We start from the raw sequence: 17,286 nt of genomic DNA, 5'->3' as shown, positions 1-17,286 counted from the left end.
GAGGTGGACCGGTAGGCACAGGAAGCAGCGGCCGTCGTGAAACTCAGCATTCTTAAACGGAAATTTTCGTCTTGTTTAGAATGGCGTCATTGGTTTGCACGCTCATTCATGCGTGTGAAAATATTTGCTGCTCTTTACGCAGAATCGCACGCAGCCGGCGGGATTCGAAACTACTTTCGAGTCAGACGCCTTAACCACTCGGCCACGGCTGCCCCGAACGCAGCGTTCTCCCGACACGTGCAAATTGAACCGTTTAAAGCACTGTGGTGTCAGAAAACGGCGTTGCTGCATTCTTTTCCGTAGTGTTTCCACCACTACCAGAGGCAACGCTACCAAATTATTAAAATTTCCGCCCGAACAGGGACTTGAATCCTGGACCCTTAGGTTAAAAGCCTAATGCTCTACCGACTGAGCTATCCGGGCTCACAACGCCTTATGAAACATCTCACGATGCACAACGACACATTGACTCATGTCCTTTACTGTTGTGCAATCGCTGCATGGAGCTGTTAGTAGTTAAACGTCGCCTGAATGCTGTCTGCAAACTTATCGCGCAAAGCTCGTAACAGACCATCGAACAATGTTGACACACGATGCAAAAACAAACTGCAGCAGTCGTTACGTCTCATACGTTGGAGTAGAGGATTTACGTGTTTTGTCGACACTCATCGGGCAATTGGAAAATTCACAAGCACTTCGAATGCAATGTTTCCCACGTTTTCGCTCATTTCACGGTTCCGCTTGATACGTTCTTCACCTCCTGGCACAAAACAGGGAACGCAGTCAGTAGGACGTTTTTTTTATTTTCTTACTTCTCAGAGAGTTGCCTACTGCGTTCCTCTTATGGCAAGCACTAGACAACCAGAACAGTTACAGAAGGGAGTCATGTCCGTTCTCGGCTGTAGTTACATTATCACAAAGTCAGAGCAATTCCATTGGCGTCGGCTTCAAAACGAAGTCGTGCCGAAACCCGGGATCGAACCAGGGACCTTTAGATCTTCAGTCTAACGCTCTCCCAACTGAGCTATTTCGGCTGACGCACAGCGCCCCTCTTTTGCACGTCAGCCCCGTTGCCAATTTCACAGTCATCTTCGTCTGAAAGAACACAGGGACGCCGAAAGGCGAACAGCAGATGCAGTAAAGTACCACACACATTTCTTCTGCTTCCATCGTCGTAACTAGCAAACATGTCGACTCGATTCATGTAATATTGACTTCGCTGACGCTAGAAAAGCTGTGCTGTATCGATGCCACGTGCAACTAGTGTGCAGAGAACGAGGCAGAGGAAGGAGTGAGCCTCTCCAATGTGTGTGAGGCAGTATCTAGCAGATACACGCGGTAAAACATTTGACTTGCGTTTGCTCATTAATTGCTACACGTCATCGTCTGCAAGCTAAAATAATCACATCTGCACTGCCCAGAGAGGCGACACTTGCACTGACACCTGGTGGACGGTTGTGAGACGAGGAGATGAGCTGTGGCTTCTGGGCACGACTGTAGCGCTGCACCCTGGAGCCAAGAACACTGCACCTTGCTGGCGGCCCACGTGTTTAGTAGTGACGCAACTGCTAGGATGCAGCTGAACGTCCATCTTCTGGGAGCGAGAAAATTTCCGCAGTCGGCAGGACTCGAACCTACGCTCCCAGAGGGAATCTGATTTCAAGTCAGACGCCTTAACCACTCGGCCACGACTGCACGTCTCAGAAGCGTCTCTCGACAACTGAAACTCCCACCTTTGCAAGCAATCTCATGGCAGAAGGCAGCATGGGCTCACTCTTTTCTGTAGTGATTCCACTGCCAGCACATTAGACGTTACGAAAGTGTATTAATTTTCGCCCCGACAGGGACTAGAACCCAGGACCCTTTGGTTGAAAACCTAACGCTCTACCGACTGAGCTATCCGCACCCACGCACGAGCATTGTCATACAGCTGCGTCGTGTGCGAGTGATTCGCATGTCGTAATTGCTGGCTTATGGCTCCAATGGCGACTTCACCGACTTCCCACTGACGCGCCGCTGACGCTAGTTTTCTGGCGTCTTAAGGGATGGACATACTTGCAAGTAGCTGCGAGATCATTGAAAAGAAACGCGGCGCCATTGCTTTTGCCGCACTCGACTGATTGAATTGCAATTCTTAAAAAGGAATGAACCTTCACTCTGTCCAACAATTTCAAGCACGTGTGTGTACTCACGAACTCGGCGAAGGCGCGAGAAAATGACGGGGGCGCACTCGTGGGCCTGCGACGGCTTCCTGCAGTCACATCGTCAGTGCGAGGTGGACCGGTAGGCACAGGAAGCAGCGGCCGTCGTGAAACTCAGCATTCTTAAACGGAAATTTTCGTCTTGTTTAGAATGGCGTCATTGGTTTGCACGCTCATTCATGCGTGTGAAAATATTTGCTGCTCTTTACGCAGAATCGCACGCAGCCGGCGGGATTCGAAACTACTTTCGAGTCAGACGCCTTAACCACTCGGCCACGGCTGCCCCGAACGCAGCGTTCTCCCGACACGTGCAAATTGAACCGTTTAAAGCACTGTGGTGTCAGAAAACGGCGTTGCTGCATTCTTTTCCGTAGTGTTTCCACCACTACCAGAGGCAACGCTACCAAATTATTAAAATTTCCGCCCGAACAGGGACTTGAATCCTGGACCCTTAGGTTAAAAGCCTAATGCTCTACCGACTGAGCTATCCGGGCTCACAACGCCTTATGAAACATCTCACGATGCACAACGACACATTGACTCATGTCCTTTACTGTTGTGCAATCGCTGCATGGAGCTGTTAGTAGTTAAACGTCGCCTGAATGCTGTCTGCAAACTTATCGCGCAAAGCTCGTAACAGACCATCGAACAATGTTGACACACGATGCAAAAACAAAATGCAGCAGTCGTTACGTCTCATACGTTGGAGTAGAGGATTTACGTGTTTTGTCGACACTCATCGGGCAATTGGAAAATTCACAAGCACTTCGAATGCAATGTTTCCCACGTTTTCGCTCATTTCACGGTTCCGCTTGATACGTTCTTCACCTCCTGGCACAAAACAGGGAACGCAGTCAGTAGGACGTTTTTTTTATTTTCTTACTTCTCAGAGAGTTGCCTACTGCGTTCCTCTTATGGCAAGCACTAGACAACCAGAACAGTTACAGAAGGGAGTCATGTCCGTTCTCGGCTGTAGTTACATTATCACAAAGTCAGAGCAATTCCATTGGCGTCGGCTTCAAAACGAAGCCGTGCCGAAACCCGGGATCGAACCAGGGACCTTTAGATCTTCAGTCTAACGCTCTCCCAACTGAGCTATTTCGGCTGACGCACAGCGCCCCTCTTTTGCACGTCTGCCCCGTTGCCAATTTCACAGTCATCTTCGTCTGAAAGAACACAGGGACGCCGAAAGGCGAACAGCAGATGCAGTAAAGTACCACACACATTTCTTCTGCTTCCATCGTCGTAACTAGCAAACATGTCGACTCGATTCATGTAATATTGACTTCGCTGACGCTAGAAAAGCTGTGCTGTATCGATGCCACGCGCAACTAGTGTGCAGAGAACGAGGCAGAGGAAGGAGTGAGCCTCTCCAAAGTGTGTGAGGCAGTATCTAGCAGATACACGCGGTAAAACATTTGACTTGCGTTTGCTCATTAATTGCTACACGTCATCGTCTGCAAGCTAAAATAATCACATCTGCACTGCCCAGAGAGGCGACACTTGCACTGACACCTGGTGGACGGTTGTGAGACGAGGAGATGAGCTGTGGCTTCTGGGCACGACTGTAGCGCTGCACCCTGGAGCCAAGAACACTGCACCTTGCTGGCGGCCCACGTGTTTAGTAGTGACGCAACTGCTAGGATGCAGCTGAACGTCCATCTTCTGGGAGCGAGAAAATTTCCGCAGTCGGCAGGACTCGAACCTACGCTCCCAGAGGGAATCTGATTTCAAGTCAGACGCCTTAACCACTCGGCCACGACTGCACGTCTCAGAAGCGTCTCTCGACAACTGAAACTCCCACCTTTGCAAGCAATCTCATGGCAGAAGGCAGCATGGGCTCACTCTTTTCTGTAGTGATTCCACTGCCAGCACATTAGACGTTACGAAAGTGTATTAATTTTCGCCCCGACAGGGACTAGAACCCAGGACCCTTTGGTTGAAAACCTAACGCTCTACCGACTGAGCTATCCGCACCCACGCACGAGCATTGTCATACAGCTGCGTCGTGTGCGAGTGATTCGCATGTCGTAATTGCTGGCTTATGGCTCCAATGGCGACTTCACCGACTTCCCACTGACGCGCCGCTGACGCTAGTTTTCTGGCGTCTTAAGGGATGGACATACTTGCAAGTAGCTGCGAGATCATTGAAAAGAAACGCGGCGCCATTGCTTTTGCCGCACTCGACTGATTGAATTGCAATTCTTAAAAAGGAATGAACCTTCACTCTGTCCAACAATTTCAAGCACGTGTGTGTACTCACGAACTCGGCGAAGGCGCGAGAAAATGACGGGGGCGCACTCGTGGGCCTGCGACGGCTTCCTGCAGTCACATCGTCAGTGCGAGGTGGACCGGTAGGCACAGGAAGCAGCGGCCGTCGTGAAACTCAGCATTCTTAAACGGAAATTTTCGTCTTGTTTAGAATGGCGTCATTGGTTTGCACGCTCATTCATGCGTGTGAAAATATTTGCTGCTCTTTACGCAGAATCGCACGCAGCCGGCGGGATTCGAAACTACTTTCGAGTCAGACGCCTTAACCACTCGGCCACGGCTGCCCCGAACGCAGCGTTCTCCCGACACGTGCAAATTGAACCGTTTAAAGCACTGTGGTGTCAGAAAACGGCGTTGCTGCATTCTTTTCCGTAGTGTTTCCACCACTACCAGAGGCAACGCTACCAAATTATTAAAATTTCCGCCCGAACAGGGACTTGAATCCTGGACCCTTAGGTTAAAAGCCTAATGCTCTACCGACTGAGCTATCCGGGCTCACAACGCCTTATGAAACACCTCACGATGCACAACGACACATTGACTCATGTCCTTTACTGTTGTGCAATCGCTGCATGGAGCTGTTAGTAGTTAAACGTCGCCTGAATGCTGTCTGCAAACTTATCGCGCAAAGCTCGTAACAGACCATCGAACAATGTTGACACACGATGCAAAAACAAAATGCAGCAGTCGTTACGTCTCATACGTTGGAGTAGAGGATTTACGTGTTTTGTCGACACTCATCGGGCAATTGGAAAATTCACAAGCACTTCGAATGCAATGTTTCCCACGTTTTCGCTCATTTCACGGTTCCGCTTGATACGTTCTTCACCTCCTGGCACAAAACAGGGAACGCAGTCAGTAGGACGTTTTTTTTATTTTCTTACTTCTCAGAGAGTTGCCTACTGCGTTCCTCTTATGGCAAGCACTAGACAACCAGAACAGTTACAGAAGGGAGTCATGTCCGTTCTCGGCTGTAGTTACATTATCACAAAGTCAGAGCAATTCCATTGGCGTCGGCTTCAAAACGAAGCCGTGCCGAAACCCGGGATCGAACCAGGGACCTTTAGATCTTCAGTCTAACGCTCTCCCAACTGAGCTATTTCGGCTGACGCACAGCGCCCCTCTTTTGCACGTCAGCCCCGTTGCCAATTTCACAGTCATCTTCGTCTGAAAGAACACAGGGACGCCGAAAGGCGAACAGCAGATGCAGTAAAGTACCACACACATTTCTTCTGCTTCCATCGTCGTAACTAGCAAACATGTCGACTCGATTCATGTAATATTGACTTCGCTGACGCTAGAAAAGCTGTGCTGTATCGATGCCACGTGCAACTAGTGTGCAGAGAACGAGGCAGAGGAAGGAGTGAGCCTCTCCAAAGTGTGTGAGGCAGTATCTAGCAGATACACGCGGTAAAACATTTGACTTGCGTTTGCTCATTAATTGCTACACGTCATCGTCTGCAAGCTAAAATAATCACATCTGCACTGCCCAGAGAGGCGACACTTGCACTGACACCTGGTGGACGGTTGTGAGACGAGGAGATGAGCTGTGGCTTCTGGGCACGACTGTAGCGCTGCACCCTGGAGCCAAGAACACTGCACCTTGCTGGCGGCCCACGTGTTTAGTAGTGACGCAACTGCTAGGATGCAGCTGAACGTCCATCTTCTGGGAGCGAGAAAATTTCCGCAGTCGGCAGGACTCGAACCTACGCTCCCAGAGGGAATCTGATTTCAAGTCAGACGCCTTAACCACTCGGCCACGACTGCACGTCTCAGAAGCGTCTCTCGACAACTGAAACTCCCACCTTTGCAAGCAATCTCATGGCAGAAGGCAGCATGGGCTCACTCTTTTCTGTAGTGATTCCACTGCCAGCACATTAGACGTTACGAAAGTGTATTAATTTTCGCCCCGACAGGGACTAGAACCCAGGACCCTTTGGTTGAAAACCTAACGCTCTACCGACTGAGCTATCCGCACCCACGCACGAGCATTGTCATACAGCTGCGTCGTGTGCGAGTGATTCGCATGTCGTAATTGCTGGCTTATGGCTCCAATGGCGACTTCACCGACTTCCCACTGACGCGCCGCTGACGCTAGTTTTCTGGCGTCTTAAGGGATGGACATACTTGCAAGTAGCTGCGAGATCATTGAAAAGAAACGCGGCGCCATTGCTTTTGCCGCACTCGACTGATTGAATTGCAATTCTTAAAAAGGAATGAACCTTCACTCTGTCCAACAATTTCAAGCACGTGTGTGTACTCACGAACTCGGCGAAGGCGCGAGAAAATGACGGGGGCGCACTCGTGGGCCTGCGACGGCTTCCTGCAGTCACATCGTCAGTGCGAGGTGGACCGGTAGGCACAGGAAGCAGCGGCCGTCGTGAAACTCAGCATTCTTAAACGGAAATTTTCGTCTTGTTTAGAATGGCGTCATTGGTTTGCACGCTCATTCATGCGTGTGAAAATATTTGCTGCTCTTTACGCAGAATCGCACGCAGCCGGCGGGATTCGAAACTACTTTCGAGTCAGACGCCTTAACCACTCGGCCACGGCTGCCCCGAACGCAGCGTTCTCCCGACACGTGCAAATTGAACCGTTTAAAGCACTGTGGTGTCAGAAAACGGCGTTGCTGCATTCTTTTCCGTAGTGTTTCCACCACTACCAGAGGCAACGCTACCAAATTATTAAAATTTCCGCCCGAACAGGGACTTGAATCCTGGACCCTTAGGTTAAAAGCCTAATGCTCTACCGACTGAGCTATCCGGGCTCACAACGCCTTATGAAACATCTCACGATGCACAACGACACATTGACTCATGTCCTTTACTGTTGTGCAATCGCTGCATGGAGCTGTTAGTAGTTAAACGTCGCCTGAATGCTGTCTGCAAACTTATCGCGCAAAGCTCGTAACAGACCATCGAACAATGTTGACACACGATGCAAAAACAAAATGCAGCAGTCGTTACGTCTCATACGTTGGAGTAGAGGATTTACGTGTTTTGTCGACACTCATCGGGCAATTGGAAAATTCACAAGCACTTCGAATGCAATGTTTCCCACGTTTTCGCTCATTTCACGGTTCCGCTTGATACGTTCTTCACCTCCTGGCACAAAACAGGGAACGCAGTCAGTAGGACGTTTTTTTTATTTTCTTACTTCTCAGAGAGTTGCCTACTGCGTTCCTCTTATGGCAAGCACTAGACAATCAGAACAGTTACAGAAGGGAGTCATGTCCGTTCTCGGCTGTAGTTACATTATCACAAAGTCAGAGCAATTCCATTGGCGTCGGCTTCAAAACGAAGCCGTGCCGAAACCCGGGATCGAACCAGGGACCTTTAGATCTTCAGTCTAACGCTCCCCCAACTGAGCTATTTCGGCTGACGCACAGCGCCCCTCTTTTGCACGTCTGCCCCGTTGCCAATTTCACAGTCATCTTCGTCTGAAAGAACACAGGGACGCCGAAAGGCGAACAGCAGATGCAGTAAAGTACCACACACATTTCTTCTGCTTCCATCGTCGTAACTAGCAAACATGTCGACTCGATTCATGTAATATTGACTTCGCTGACGCTAGAAAAGCTGTGCTGTATCGATGCCACGCGCAACTAGTGTGCAGAGAACGAGGCAGAGGAAGGAGTGAGCCTCTCCAAAGTGTGTGAGGCAGTATCTAGCAGATACACGCGGTAAAACATTTGACTTGCGTTTGCTCATTAATTGCTACACGTCATCGTCTGCAAGCTAAAATAATCACATCTGCACTGCCCAGAGAGGCGACACTTGCACTGACACCTGGTGGACGGTTGTGAGACGAGGAGATGAGCTGTGGCTTCTGGGCACGACTGTAGCGCTGCACCCTGGAGCCAAGAACACTGCACCTTGCTGGCGGCCCACGTGTTTAGTAGTGACGCAACTGCTAGGATGCAGCTGAACGTCCATCTTCTGGGAGCGAGAAAATTTCCGCAGTCGGCAGGACTCGAACCTACGCTCCCAGAGGGAATCTGATTTCAAGTCAGACGCCTTAACCACTCGGCCACGACTGCACGTCTCAGAAGCGTCTCTCGACAACTGAAACTCCCACCTTTGCAAGCAATCTCATGGCAGAAGGCAGCATGGGCTCACTCTTTTCTGTAGTGATTCCACTGCCAGCACATTAGACGTTACGAAAGTGTATTAATTTTCGCCCCGACAGGGACTAGAACCCAGGACCCTTTGGTTGAAAACCTAACGCTCTACCGACTGAGCTATCCGCACCCACGCACGAGCATTGTCATACAGCTGCGTCGTGTGCGAGTGATTCGCATGTCGTAATTGCTGGCTTATGGCTCCAATGGCGACTTCACCGACTTCCCACTGACGCGCCGCTGACGCTAGTTTTCTGGCGTCTTAAGGGATGGACATACTTGCAAGTAGCTGCGAGATCATTGAAAAGAAACGCGGCGCCATTGCTTTTGCCGCACTCGACTGATTGAATTGCAATTCTTAAAAAGGAATGAACCTTCACTCTGTCCAACAATTTCAAGCACGTGTGTGTACTCACGAACTCGGCGAAGGCGCGAGAAAATGACGGGGGCGCACTCGTGGGCCTGCGACGGCTTCCTGCAGTCACATCGTCAGTGCGAGGTGGACCGGTAGGCACAGGAAGCAGCGGCCGTCGTGAAACTCAGCATTCTTAAACGGAAATTTTCGTCTTGTTTAGAATGGCGTCATTGGTTTGCACGCTCATTCATGCGTGTGAAAATATTTGCTGCTCTTTACGCAGAATCGCACGCAGCCGGCGGGATTCGAAACTACTTTCGAGTCAGACGCCTTAACCACTCGGCCACGGCTGCCCCGAACGCAGCGTTCTCCCGACACGTGCAAATTGAACCGTTTAAAGCACTGTGGTGTCAGAAAACGGCGTTGCTGCATTCTTTTCCGTAGTGTTTCCACCACTACCAGAGGCAACGCTACCAAATTATTAAAATTTCCGCCCGAACAGGGACTTGAATCCTGGACCCTTAGGTTAAAAGCCTAATGCTCTACCGACTGAGCTATCCGGGCTCACAACGCCTTATGAAACATCTCACGATGCACAACGACACATTGACTCATGTCCTTTACTGTTGTGCAATCGCTGCATGGAGCTGTTAGTAGTTAAACGTCGCCTGAATGCTGTCTGCAAACTTATCGCGCAAAGCTCGTAACAGACCATCGAACAATGTTGACACACGATGCAAAAACAAAATGCAGCAGTCGTTACGTCTCATACGTTGGAGTAGAGGATTTACGTGTTTTGTCGACACTCATCGGGCAATTGGAAAATTCACAAGCACTTCGAATGCAATGTTTCCCACGTTTTCGCTCATTTCACGGTTCCGCTTGATACGTTCTTCACCTCCTGGCACAAAACAGGGAACGCAGTCAGTAGGACGTTTTTTTTATTTTCTTACTTCTCAGAGAGTTGCCTACTGCGTTCCTCTTATGGCAAGCACTAGACAACCAGAACAGTTACAGAAGGGAGTCATGTCCGTTCTCGGCTGTAGTTACATTATCACAAAGTCAGAGCAATTCCATTGGCGTCGGCTTCAAAACGAAGCCGTGCCGAAACCCGGGATCGAACCAGGGACCTTTAGATCTTCAGTCTAACGCTCTCCCAACTGAGCTATTTCGGCTGACGCACAGCGCCCCTCTTTTGCACGTCTGCCCCGTTGCCAATTTCACAGTCATCTTCGTCTGAAAGAACACAGGGACGCCGAAAGGCGAACAGCAGATGCAGTAAAGTACCACACACATTTCTTCTGCTTCCATCGTCGTAACTAGCAAACATGTCGACTCGATTCATGTAATATTGACTTCGCTGACGCTAGAAAAGCTGTGCTGTATCGATGCCACGTGCAACTAGTGTGCAGAGAACGAGGCAGAGGAAGGAGTGAGCCTCTCCAAAGTGTGTGAGGCAGTATCTAGCAGATACACGCGGTAAAACATTTGACTTGCGTTTGCTCATTAATTGCTACACGTCATCGTCTGCAAGCTAAAATAATCACATCTGCACTGCCCAGAGAGGCGACACTTGCACTGACACCTGGTGGACGGTTGTGAGACGAGGAGATGAGCTGTGGCTTCTGGGCACGACTGTAGCGCTGCACCCTGGAGCCAAGAACACTGCACCTTGCTGGCGGCCCACGTGTTTAGTAGTGACGCAACTGCTAGGATGCAGCTGAACGTCCATCTTCTGGGAGCGAGAAAATTTCCGCAGTCGGCAGGACTCGAACCTACGCTCCCAGAGGGAATCTGATTTCAAGTCAGACGCCTTAACCACTCGGCCACGACTGCACGTCTCAGAAGCGTCTCTCGACAACTGAAACTCCCACCTTTGCAAGCAATCTCATGGCAGAAGGCAGCATGGGCTCACTCTTTTCTGTAGTGATTCCACTGCCAGCACATTAGACGTTACGAAAGTGTATTAATTTTCGCCCCGACAGGGACTAGAACCCAGGACCCTTTGGTTGAAAACCTAACGCTCTACCGACTGAGCTATCCGCACCCACGCACGAGCATTGTCATACAGCTGCGTCGTGTGCGAGTGATTCGCATGTCGTAATTGCTGGCTTATGGCTCCAATGGCGACTTCACCGACTTCCCACTGACGCGCCGCTGACGCTAGTTTTCTGGCGTCTTAAGGGATGGACATACTTGCAAGTAGCTGCGAGATCATTGAAAAGAAACGCGGCGCCATTGCTTTTGCCGCACTCGACTGATTGAATTGCAATTCTTAAAAAGGAATGAACCTTCACTCTGTCCAACAATTTCAAGCACGTGTGTGTACTCACGAACTCGGCGAAGGCGCGAGAAAATGACGGGGGCGCACTCGTGGGCCTGCGACGGCTTCCTGCAGTCACATCGTCAGTGCGAGGTGGACCGGTAGGCACAGGAAGCAGCGGCCGTCGTGAAACTCAGCATTCTTAAACGGAAATTTTCGTCTTGTTTAGAATGGCGTCATTGGTTTGCACGCTCATTCATGCGTGTGAAAATATTTGCTGCTCTTTACGCAGAATCGCACGCAGCCGGCGGGATTCGAAACTACTTTCGAGTCAGACGCCTTAACCACTCGGCCACGGCTGCCCCGAACGCAGCGTTCTCCCGACACGTGCAAATTGAACCGTTTAAAGCACTGTGGTGTCAGAAAACGGCGTTGCTGCATTCTTTTCCGTAGTGTTTCCACCACTACCAGAGGCAACGCTACCAAATTATTAAAATTTCCGCCCGAACAGGGACTTGAATCCTGGACCCTTAGGTTAAAAGCCTAATGCTCTACCGACTGAGCTATCCGGGCTCACAACGCCTTATGAAACATCTCACGATGCACAACGACACATTGACTCATGTCCTTTACTGTTGTGCAATCGCTGCATGGAGCTGTTAGTAGTTAAACGTCGCCTGAATGCTGTCTGCAAACTTATCGCGCAAAGCTCGTAACAGACCATCGAACAATGTTGACACACGATGCAAAAACAAAATGCAGCAGTCGTTACGTCTCATACGTTGGAGTAGAGGATTTACGTGTTTTGTCGACACTCATCGGGCAATTGGAAAATTCACAAGCACTTCGAATGCAATGTTTCCCACGTTTTCGCTCATTTCACGGTTCCGCTTGATACGTTCTTCACCTCCTGGCACAAAACAGGGAACGCAGTCAGTAGGACGTTTTTTTTATTTTCTTACTTCTCAGAGAGTTGCCTACTGCGTTCCTCTTATGGCAAGCACTAGACAATCAGAACAGTTACAGAAGGGAGTCATGTCCGTTCTCGGCTGTAGTTACATTATCACAAAGTCAGAGCAATTCCATTGGCGTCGGCTTCAAAACGAAGCCGTGCCGAAACCCGGGATCGAACCAGGGACCTTTAGATCTTCAGTCTAACGCTCTCCCAACTGAGCTATTTCGGCTGACGCACAGCGCCCCTCTTTTGCACGTCTGCCCCGTTGCCAATTTCACAGTCATCTTCGTCTGAAAGAACACAGGGACGCCGAAAGGCGAACAGCAGATGCAGTAAAGTACCACACACATTTCTTCTGCTTCCATCGTCGTAACTAGCAAACATGTCGACTCGATTCATGTAATATTGACTTCGCTGACGCTAGAAAAGCTGTGCTGTATCGATGCCACGCGCAACTAGTGTGCAGAGAACGAGGCAGAGGAAGGAGTGAGCCTCTCCAAAGTGTGTGAGGCAGTATCTAGCAGATACACGCGGTAAAACATTTGACTTGCGTTTGCTCATTAATTGCTACACGTCATCGTCTGCAAGCTAAAATAATCACATCTGCACTGCCCAGAGAGGCGACACTTGCACTGACACCTGGTGGACGGTTGTGAGACGAGGAGATGAGCTGTGGCTTCTGGGCACGACTGTAGCGCTGCACCCTGGAGCCAAGAACACTGCACCTTGCTGGCGGCCCACGTGTTTAGTAGTGACGCAACTGCTAGGATGCAGCTGAACGTCCATCTTCTGGGAGCGAGAAAATTTCCGCAGTCGGCAGGACTCGAACCTACGCTCCCAGAGGGAATCTGATTTCAAGTCAGACGCCTTAACCACTCGGCCACGACTGCACGTCTCAGAAGCGTCTCTCGACAACTGAAACTCCCACCTTTGCAAGCAATCTCATGGCAGAAGGCAGCATGGGCTCACTCTTTTCTGTAGTGATTCCACTGCCAGCACATTAGACGTTACGAAAGTGTATTAATTTTCGCCCCGACAGGGACTAGAACCCAGGACCCTTTGGTTGAAAACCTAACGCTCTACCGACTGAGCTATCCGCACCCACGCACGAGCATTGTCATACAGCTGCGTCGTGTGCGAGTGATTCGCATGTCGTAATTGCTGGCTTATGGCTCCAATGGCGACTTCACCGACTTCCCACTGACGCGCCGCTGACGCTAGTTTTCTGGCGTCTTAAGGGATGGACATACTTGCAAGTAGCTGCGAGATCATTGAAAAGAAACGCGGCGCCATTGCTTTTGCCGCACTCGACTGATTGAATTGCAATTCTTAAAAAGGAATGAACCTTCACTCTGTCCAACAATTTCAAGCACGTGTGTGTACTCACGAACTCGGCGAAGGCGCGAGAAAATGACGGGGGCGCACTCGTGGGCCTGCGACGGCTTCCTGCAGTCACATCGTCAGTGCGAGGTGGACCGGTAGGCACAGGAAGCAGCGGCCGTCGTGAAACTCAGCATTCTTAAACGGAAATTTTCGTCTTGTTTAGAATGGCGTCATTGGTTTGCACGCTCATTCATGCGTGTGAAAATATTTGCTGCTCTTTACGCAGAATCGCACGCAGCCGGCGGGATTCGAAACTACTTTCGAGTCAGACGCCTTAACCACTCGGCCACGGCTGCCCCGAACGCAGCGTTCTCCCGACACGTGCAAATTGAACCGTTTAAAGCACTGTGGTGTCAGAAAACGGCGTTGCTGCATTCTTTTCCGTAGTGTTTCCACCACTACCAGAGGCAACGCTACCAAATTATTAAAATTTCCGCCCGAACAGGGACTTGAATCCTGGACCCTTAGGTTAAAAGCCTAATGCTCTACCGACTGAGCTATCCGGGCTCACAACGCCTTATGAAACATCTCACGATGCACAACGACACATTGACTCATGTCCTTTACTGTTGTGCAATCGCTGCATGGAGCTGTTAGTAGTTAAACGTCGCCTGAATGCTGTCTGCAAACTTATCGCGCAAAGCTCGTAACAGACCATCGAACAATGTTGACACACGATGCAAAAACAAACTGCAGCAGTCGTTACGTCTCATACGTTGGAGTAGAGGATTTACGTGTTTTGTCGACACTCATCGGGCAATTGGAAAATTCACAAGCACTTCGAATGCAATGTTTCCCACGTTTTCGCTCATTTCACGGTTCCGCTTGATACGTTCTTCACCTCCTGGCACAAAACAGGGAACGCAGTCAGTAGGACGTTTTTTTTATTTTCTTACTTCTCAGAGAGTTGCCTACTGCGTTCCTCTTATGGCAAGCACTAGACAACCAGAACAGTTACAGAAGGGAGTCATGTCCGTTCTCGGCTGTAGTTACATTATCACAAAGTCAGAGCAATTCCATTGGCGTCGGCTTCAAAACGAAGCCGTGCCGAAACCCGGGATCGAACCAGGGACCTTTAGATCTTCAGTCTAACGCTCTCCCAACTGAGCTATTTCGGCTGACGCACAGCGCCCCTCTTTTGCACGTCTGCCCCGTTGCCAATTTCACAGTCATCTTCGTCTGAAAGAACACAGGGACGCCGAAAGGCGAACAGCAGATGCAGTAAAGTACCACACACATTTCTTCTGCTTCCATCGTCGTAACTAGCAAACATGTCGACTCGATTCATGTAATATTGACTTCGCTGACGCTAGAAAAGCTGTGCTGTATCGATGCCACGCGCAACTAGTGTGCAGAGAACGAGGCAGAGGAAGGAGTGAGCCTCTCCAAAGTGTGTGAGGCAGTATCTAGCAGATACACGCGGTAAAACATTTGACTTGCGTTTGCTCATTAATTGCTACACGTCATCGTCTGCAAGCTAAAATAATCACATCTGCACTGCCCAGAGAGGCGACACTTGCACTGACACCTGGTGGACGGTTGTGAGACGAGGAGATGAGCTGTGGCTTCTGGGCACGACTGTAGCGCTGCACCCTGGAGCCAAGAACACTGCACCTTGCTGGCGGCCCACGTGTTTAGTAGTGACGCAACTGCTAGGATGCAGCTGAACGTCCATCTTCTGGGAGCGAGAAAATTTCCGCAGTCGGCAGGACTCGAACCTACGCTCCCAGAGGGAATCTGATTTCAAGTCAGACGCCTTAACCACTCGGCCACGACTGCACGTCTCAGAAGCGTCTCTCGACAACTGAAACTCCCACCTTTGCAAGCAATCTCATGGCAGAAGGCAGCATGGGCTCACTCTTTTCTGTAGTGATTCCACTGCCAGCACATTAGACGTTACGAAAGTGTATTAATTTTCGCCCCGACAGGGACTAGAACCCAGGACCCTTTGGTTGAAAACCTAACGCTCTACCGACTGAGCTATCCGCACCCACGCACGAGCATTGTCATACAGCTGCGTCGTGTGCGAGTGATTCGCATGTCGTAATTGCTGGCTTATGGCTCCAATGGCGACTTCACCGACTTCCCACTGACGCGCCGCTGACGCTAGTTTTCTGGCGTCTTAAGGGATGGACATACTTGCAAGTAGCTGCGAGATCATTGAAAAGAAACGCGGCGCCATTGCTTTTGCCGCACTCGACTGATTGAATTGCAATTCTTAAAAAGGAATGAACCTTCACTCTGTCCAACAATTTCAAGCACGTGTGTGTACTCACGAACTCGGCGAAGGCGCGAGAAAATGACGGGGGCGCACTCGTGGGCCTGCGACGGCTTCCTGCAGTCACATCGTCAGTGCGAGGTGGACCGGTAGGCACAGGAAGCAGCGGCCGTCGTGAAACTCAGCATTCTTAAACGGAAATTTTCGTCTTGTTTAGAATGGCGTCATTGGTTTGCACGCTCATTCATGCGTGTGAAAATATTTGCTGCTCTTTACGCAGAATCGCACGCAGCCGGCGGGATTCGAAACTACTTTCGAGTCAGACGCCTTAACCACTCGGCCACGGCTGCCCCGAACGCAGCGTTCTCCCGACACGTGCAAATTGAACCGTTTAAAGCACTGTGGTGTCAGAAAACGGCGTTGCTGCATTCTTTTCCGTAGTGTTTCCACCACTACCAGAGGCAACGCTACCAAATTATTAAAATTTCCGCCCGAACAGGGACTTGAATCCTGGACCCTTAGGTTAAAAGCCTAATGCTCTACCGACTGAGCTATCCGGGCTCACAACGCCTTATGAAACATCTCACGATGCACAACGACACATTGACTCATGTCCTTTACTGTTGTGCAATCGCTGCATGGAGCTGTTAGTAGTTAAACGTCGCCTGAATGCTGTCTGCAAACTTATCGCGCAAAGCTCGTAACAGACCATCGAACAATGTTGACACACGATGCAAAAACAAAATGCAGCAGTCGTTACGTCTCATACGTTGGAGTAGAGGATTTACGTGTTTTGTCGACACTCATCGGGCAATTGGAAAATTCACAAGCACTTCGAATGCAATGTTTCCCACGTTTTCGCTCATTTCACGGTTCCGCTTGATACGTTCTTCACCTCCTGGCACAAAACAGGGAACGCAGTCAGTAGGACGTTTTTTTTATTTTCTTACTTCTCAGAGAGTTGCCTACTGCGTTCCTCTTATGGCAAGCACTAGACAACCAGAACAGTTACAGAAGGGAGTCATGTCCGTTCTCGGCTGTAGTTACATTATCACAAAGTCAGAGCAATTCCATTGGCGTCGGCTTCAAAACGAAGCCGTGCCGAAACCCGGGATCGAACCAGGGACCTTTAGATCTTCAGTCTAACGCTCTCCCAACTGAGCTATTTCGGCTGACGCACAGCGCCCCTCTTTTGCACGTCTGCCCCGTTGCCAATTTCACAGTCATCTTCGTCTGAAAGAACACAGGGACGCCGAAAGGCGAACAGCAGATGCAGTAAAGTACCACACACATTTCTTCTGCTTCCATCGTCGTAACTAGCAAACATGTCGACTCGATTCATGTAATATTGACTTCGCTGACGCTAGAAAAGCTGTGCTGTATCGATGCCACGCGCAACTAGTGTGCAGAGAACGAGGCAGAGGAAGGAGTGAGCCTCTCCAAAGTGTGTGAGGCAGTATCTAGCAGATACACGCGGTAAAACATTTGACTTGCGTTTGCTCATTAATTGCTACACGTCA

At 50.1% G+C, this 17,286-nt stretch overlaps 23 non-coding genes across 23 annotated transcripts; all 23 read right to left on the bottom strand.

Annotated features, from left to right (window-relative positions):
• Positions 1 to 350: 350 nt before the first annotated feature.
• Positions 351 to 423, bottom strand: Trnak-uuu (transfer RNA lysine (anticodon UUU)). Its single transcript has one exon. It is a non-coding gene; the product is annotated as a tRNA-Lys (tRNA).
• A 538-nt stretch (positions 424 to 961) lies between these two features.
• On the bottom strand, positions 962 to 1,034 carry Trnaf-gaa (transfer RNA phenylalanine (anticodon GAA)). The gene has a single exon. It is a non-coding gene; the product is annotated as a tRNA-Phe (tRNA).
• Positions 1,035 to 1,613: 579 nt separating this feature from the next.
• On the bottom strand, positions 1,614 to 1,695 carry Trnas-uga (transfer RNA serine (anticodon UGA)). The gene has a single exon. It is a non-coding gene; the product is annotated as a tRNA-Ser (tRNA).
• Positions 1,696 to 2,622: 927 nt separating this feature from the next.
• Trnak-uuu (transfer RNA lysine (anticodon UUU)) lies at positions 2,623 to 2,695 on the bottom strand. The gene has a single exon. It is a non-coding gene; the product is annotated as a tRNA-Lys (tRNA).
• A 538-nt stretch (positions 2,696 to 3,233) lies between these two features.
• Trnaf-gaa (transfer RNA phenylalanine (anticodon GAA)) lies at positions 3,234 to 3,306 on the bottom strand. Its single transcript has one exon. It is a non-coding gene; the product is annotated as a tRNA-Phe (tRNA).
• Positions 3,307 to 3,885: 579 nt separating this feature from the next.
• Trnas-uga (transfer RNA serine (anticodon UGA)) lies at positions 3,886 to 3,967 on the bottom strand. The gene has a single exon. It is a non-coding gene; the product is annotated as a tRNA-Ser (tRNA).
• Positions 3,968 to 4,894: 927 nt separating this feature from the next.
• On the bottom strand, positions 4,895 to 4,967 carry Trnak-uuu (transfer RNA lysine (anticodon UUU)). The gene has a single exon. It is a non-coding gene; the product is annotated as a tRNA-Lys (tRNA).
• A 538-nt stretch (positions 4,968 to 5,505) lies between these two features.
• Trnaf-gaa (transfer RNA phenylalanine (anticodon GAA)) lies at positions 5,506 to 5,578 on the bottom strand. The gene has a single exon. It is a non-coding gene; the product is annotated as a tRNA-Phe (tRNA).
• A 579-nt stretch (positions 5,579 to 6,157) lies between these two features.
• Trnas-uga (transfer RNA serine (anticodon UGA)) lies at positions 6,158 to 6,239 on the bottom strand. The gene has a single exon. It is a non-coding gene; the product is annotated as a tRNA-Ser (tRNA).
• A 927-nt stretch (positions 6,240 to 7,166) lies between these two features.
• On the bottom strand, positions 7,167 to 7,239 carry Trnak-uuu (transfer RNA lysine (anticodon UUU)). The gene has a single exon. It is a non-coding gene; the product is annotated as a tRNA-Lys (tRNA).
• Positions 7,240 to 7,777: 538 nt separating this feature from the next.
• Positions 7,778 to 7,850, bottom strand: Trnaf-gaa (transfer RNA phenylalanine (anticodon GAA)). The gene has a single exon. It is a non-coding gene; the product is annotated as a tRNA-Phe (tRNA).
• Positions 7,851 to 8,429: 579 nt separating this feature from the next.
• Positions 8,430 to 8,511, bottom strand: Trnas-uga (transfer RNA serine (anticodon UGA)). Its single transcript has one exon. It is a non-coding gene; the product is annotated as a tRNA-Ser (tRNA).
• A 927-nt stretch (positions 8,512 to 9,438) lies between these two features.
• Trnak-uuu (transfer RNA lysine (anticodon UUU)) lies at positions 9,439 to 9,511 on the bottom strand. The gene has a single exon. It is a non-coding gene; the product is annotated as a tRNA-Lys (tRNA).
• A 538-nt stretch (positions 9,512 to 10,049) lies between these two features.
• Trnaf-gaa (transfer RNA phenylalanine (anticodon GAA)) lies at positions 10,050 to 10,122 on the bottom strand. The gene has a single exon. It is a non-coding gene; the product is annotated as a tRNA-Phe (tRNA).
• A 579-nt stretch (positions 10,123 to 10,701) lies between these two features.
• Positions 10,702 to 10,783, bottom strand: Trnas-uga (transfer RNA serine (anticodon UGA)). Its single transcript has one exon. It is a non-coding gene; the product is annotated as a tRNA-Ser (tRNA).
• A 927-nt stretch (positions 10,784 to 11,710) lies between these two features.
• Trnak-uuu (transfer RNA lysine (anticodon UUU)) lies at positions 11,711 to 11,783 on the bottom strand. Its single transcript has one exon. It is a non-coding gene; the product is annotated as a tRNA-Lys (tRNA).
• Positions 11,784 to 12,321: 538 nt separating this feature from the next.
• Positions 12,322 to 12,394, bottom strand: Trnaf-gaa (transfer RNA phenylalanine (anticodon GAA)). The gene has a single exon. It is a non-coding gene; the product is annotated as a tRNA-Phe (tRNA).
• A 579-nt stretch (positions 12,395 to 12,973) lies between these two features.
• Positions 12,974 to 13,055, bottom strand: Trnas-uga (transfer RNA serine (anticodon UGA)). The gene has a single exon. It is a non-coding gene; the product is annotated as a tRNA-Ser (tRNA).
• Positions 13,056 to 13,982: 927 nt separating this feature from the next.
• Trnak-uuu (transfer RNA lysine (anticodon UUU)) lies at positions 13,983 to 14,055 on the bottom strand. The gene has a single exon. It is a non-coding gene; the product is annotated as a tRNA-Lys (tRNA).
• Positions 14,056 to 14,593: 538 nt separating this feature from the next.
• Positions 14,594 to 14,666, bottom strand: Trnaf-gaa (transfer RNA phenylalanine (anticodon GAA)). The gene has a single exon. It is a non-coding gene; the product is annotated as a tRNA-Phe (tRNA).
• Positions 14,667 to 15,245: 579 nt separating this feature from the next.
• On the bottom strand, positions 15,246 to 15,327 carry Trnas-uga (transfer RNA serine (anticodon UGA)). The gene has a single exon. It is a non-coding gene; the product is annotated as a tRNA-Ser (tRNA).
• A 927-nt stretch (positions 15,328 to 16,254) lies between these two features.
• On the bottom strand, positions 16,255 to 16,327 carry Trnak-uuu (transfer RNA lysine (anticodon UUU)). The gene has a single exon. It is a non-coding gene; the product is annotated as a tRNA-Lys (tRNA).
• A 538-nt stretch (positions 16,328 to 16,865) lies between these two features.
• On the bottom strand, positions 16,866 to 16,938 carry Trnaf-gaa (transfer RNA phenylalanine (anticodon GAA)). Its single transcript has one exon. It is a non-coding gene; the product is annotated as a tRNA-Phe (tRNA).
• Positions 16,939 to 17,286: the final 348 nt, after the last annotated feature.

The sequence above is a fragment of the Schistocerca gregaria genome, unplaced genomic scaffold (genome assembly GCF_023897955.1).
Source record: "Schistocerca gregaria isolate iqSchGreg1 unplaced genomic scaffold, iqSchGreg1.2 ptg000395l, whole genome shotgun sequence".
Taxonomy (NCBI): domain Eukaryota; kingdom Metazoa; phylum Arthropoda; class Insecta; order Orthoptera; family Acrididae; genus Schistocerca; species Schistocerca gregaria.
Note: the sequence above shows the minus strand (reverse complement) of the source record. Positions and strands in the feature narration are given on the sequence as shown.